The sequence below is a fragment of the Silene latifolia genome, unplaced genomic scaffold, assembly GCF_048544455.1.
Source record: "Silene latifolia isolate original U9 population unplaced genomic scaffold, ASM4854445v1 scaffold_73, whole genome shotgun sequence".
NCBI classification, from domain to species: Eukaryota; Viridiplantae; Streptophyta; class Magnoliopsida; order Caryophyllales; family Caryophyllaceae; genus Silene; species Silene latifolia.
Window position 1 is genome coordinate 1361257 of NW_027413640.1, and position 3434 is coordinate 1364690.

Below are 3434 nucleotides of genomic sequence, written 5' to 3' on the forward strand. Positions count from 1 at the left end.
GTCTGGCCATAGCTTTTTCAGACTTCAAATTTATTGTGTCAATGTGAGCACTAAGTTGAGCACCCAATTAAGTAACGGAGTCCACTTCATGCTTTCCTCCTCTAGTAGCATTGCGAGGTCTACTATATTGTGAGTTATGGACCGCCATTTCCTCAATTTTGTTCCAAGTTTGATTGTCACCAACTTCGGTGAACATCCCATTTGATCCCATGTTGAGAATGTTCCTTGAATCTTCATATAGACCGTTCTAAAATTGTTGTACCAAGAACCACTCGCTAAGTCCATGGTGAGGACATGAGCGACAAATTCCCTTGAACCGCTCACAAGCTTCATACAAAGATTCTTCATCCCTTTGCTTAAAACCCATAATTTGAGCTCTTAGCATGTTAGTCTTTTCCGGTGGGTAGAATTTTTTGTAGAAAGCTAGAGCCAACTTTTTCCAAGAATCAATTCCGAGGGTGGCCTTATCAAGGCCCTTCAACCATTGTTTCGCGGTGCCAATTAGAGAAAAAGGAAATAAGACCCATCGAATTTGGTCTTGAGTTACACCGGTTTGAGAAATCGCATCACAATAGTCACAAAAGGTTTCCATATGAGAATGAGGGTCTTCACTAGGTATCCCCCCAAATTGGCTCCTTTCGACTAATTGGATAAATGCGGATTTGGCAATGAAATTTCCTGTTAGATGTTGTGGTGTGGGAGTACCATTGGGTAGGTTCTCCTCGGTGGGTACGGAATGTGATGAAAACTTAGGCATTGTGGGTTGATTTTGTGTTGTATTTTGTGTTGGGTTCTCCTCACCTTCTCTTGCAAAAGGGTTGATGAACTCAATAGTTGGTTGAATGTCTACAACCTCACTAATACCTCTCAAATTTCTCCTAGCAAGTCTTCTATTGGTTGTCAAAGTTCTTTCAATTTCACGGTCAAAAGGTAACAAATCACCTTGTGACCTTCTAGACATGCAAAATATCAAACAACTCGAAAATAATTAGAACAAACCTTGAGGAGTTTTACTTCCTCAAGGCAAAGAAAGACACAACTAATAACAATATAAGAAAATCTAAATCAAGATAACACCGTCCCCGACAAAACAACGCCATTTTTGGTCGGACTATTTCGGATGCTATATTCTATTTTTCGGAACAATTGTCGTTGGAAGCACCTAGACCAAAACACAATTTATAACTTCACAAACAACTCTACAATAAGTAAAGAGGCAAGTAAAGGTCGGATCCCAAGGGACGGGAATTGAGATGAGATTTCTATTGAAACTAGTGGTGTCTTAGGGGTGTCACAATTTGGGTTGATGTAGAAAGTCACTAAACTAAATAGCAATGAAAGTAAATAAGCAAGATGAATTGAAAGGGTTGTAAACAATTGATAAAAAGCACTAGGGTGTCATGGGGTCATAGGGGATTCATGGGAATTGATCATACAAACATGTTCTCAAATTATAAGCAAGCAATTATTGTTGTGATGGATTGAGTTGGGTTATATCTTACAATCCTAGGAAAGTTTGGGTCCCGGAGCCGAATCGATTAGATTGTACAACACCTACAAGTCGACTTAGTCTTCCCTACTCAACAACATGCATGGTCTAATGAGACTCGAGTTGGTTTATGTCTTACAAGTCTCATTGAAAAGATAGGTGATGGGTAAAAAAATGCAAGGATTCATTGGCTCACATTTCATCAAACATAACATGTGCATGAGTTGAGATCAAAACAATCAAGCAAATAAACCATGAAAGCATATTAATTTAATCATGAATCATTCCCCATGTTGGTTTCCCCTAATTACCCATTAACCCTAGCTATGAAACTACTCACTCATTATCATGTTGAACATGCTAGCAAGGTTGTCAATTATACCAACAAAGTGAAACATGATGAACAAATGAAAGTAATTAGCAATAATTAAAAAGGGATTAAGAGAATTATACCTACTAATGATTCCAATAATAAAGCAAAGAATAATAGAAGTACTTGATGCTTGATTGAGAGGTTGTCAATCTCCTAATAATAACCCAAATAATCTTCAATTACCCAAAATAAAGGATGAGCAAAAGAGAGATTAAGGAAATAAAACTTGTATTAAAACTTGATTAATTGTTGATTACAAAACTAAAGAGAGATTTGATTGATATTAACTACTCTAAGAATTGATAAGAAGAACATGCTCTTCTAATTAAACTAATGGGGTATTTATAGTGGAAATTAGGTGGATGCATTAGGGTTAACTAAGGGCTTAAATGACGATTAAGTCCCTACTTAGGGAAACGCCGGTATTTTCTGAAGGAAGGGCATCTTTCTTGAAGCTTGAAGAAACGGATTTGCGCTGTCTTGGAATCCGTGCGTCTTAGGCACGGGACGACCGGATTCAGGAGTCTCTGCCCGGGCGTCTTTGGGAGAAGAAGCACGGATTGTGGTCCTGGGGGACGGGCGTCTTCAGGGGAAGACGGGCGGATTGCTGCTCAGCCGTGTTTCTTCTTCTTTTCTTCCCTTTTCTTCATAAAATCCTTGGGGATTTCCTTGGGGATGCAAGGATCTTTCCTCATCATTGCCCAACTACTATAATATGTACAAAGGCCTTCTAATCTTGTCTCTCCTTGATGCTTGGTCATTGGATTCAATCAATTTAGTCTCATTTTGCCATGAAAATGCAAGGTTTGCACTCCTTTCCTACCAAGGACACAAAACCTCAAAGGATATGCAAAACAAAGAACTAAAGACAATAAATGACCCAAAAATGCACTAAAAAGCATGGGAACAAGGCTAATTCGGGGACTAAATGTGCGCTAATTATGGCCACATCAAATCTTTTGATAATAGTTTCACAAAAAAGGTAACCTTCATAAAGAATTGAGGCGAATTTCAGTTTGGAGCACTTTTAAGACGGAGTTTTAAGAAAAAATTTTTGTCAAAACTAGTCAAAAACAACACCAAATATGATACCCACAACATACATTACTCAATTTTCCCTTTTCCATGCTCAAAAGACAAACAAAAATTCAATTTGAATCCCAAACCCTAGAAATTTCGGTCCATATATGTTCTCATATAGGTTTGATTTTTCTACTTCTAACATCAATAATCAACAACTAGAGCAATTATACCAAATTAAAACAATTATAAGCAAGAATACATGAGTATGAATCGGATTTTTAGAAAATCTAACACTTTTATATAGTTCTAATTGATTAACAACAAAGAAAAATATGAACATTCTTACCTCGATTGATTAACAAATGGATAGAACGAATTAGCAAGATGAAAACAAAGGAAACCAAGCACTCTTTCACCAAGATATGAGAGAAGAAATAAGAGAAGAAATAAGAGAAGAAAGAAGTTGGGAAAGGTATAATAATCCCGCGTGAGTCCGGGTACTGTAACACTTACTCGATCGAGTAAGTAGGGTATTCGATCGAGTGGCCT

The 3434-nt window shown here is 37.5% G+C and overlaps 1 non-coding gene across 1 annotated transcript; it reads left to right on the forward strand.

The window, feature by feature from the left end:
• The first annotated feature begins 278 nt into the window (after positions 1-278).
• Positions 279-385, forward strand: LOC141640213 (small nucleolar RNA R71). The gene has a single exon (XR_012542903.1). It is a non-coding gene; the product is annotated as a small nucleolar RNA R71 (small nucleolar RNA).
• Positions 386-3434: the final 3049 nt, after the last annotated feature.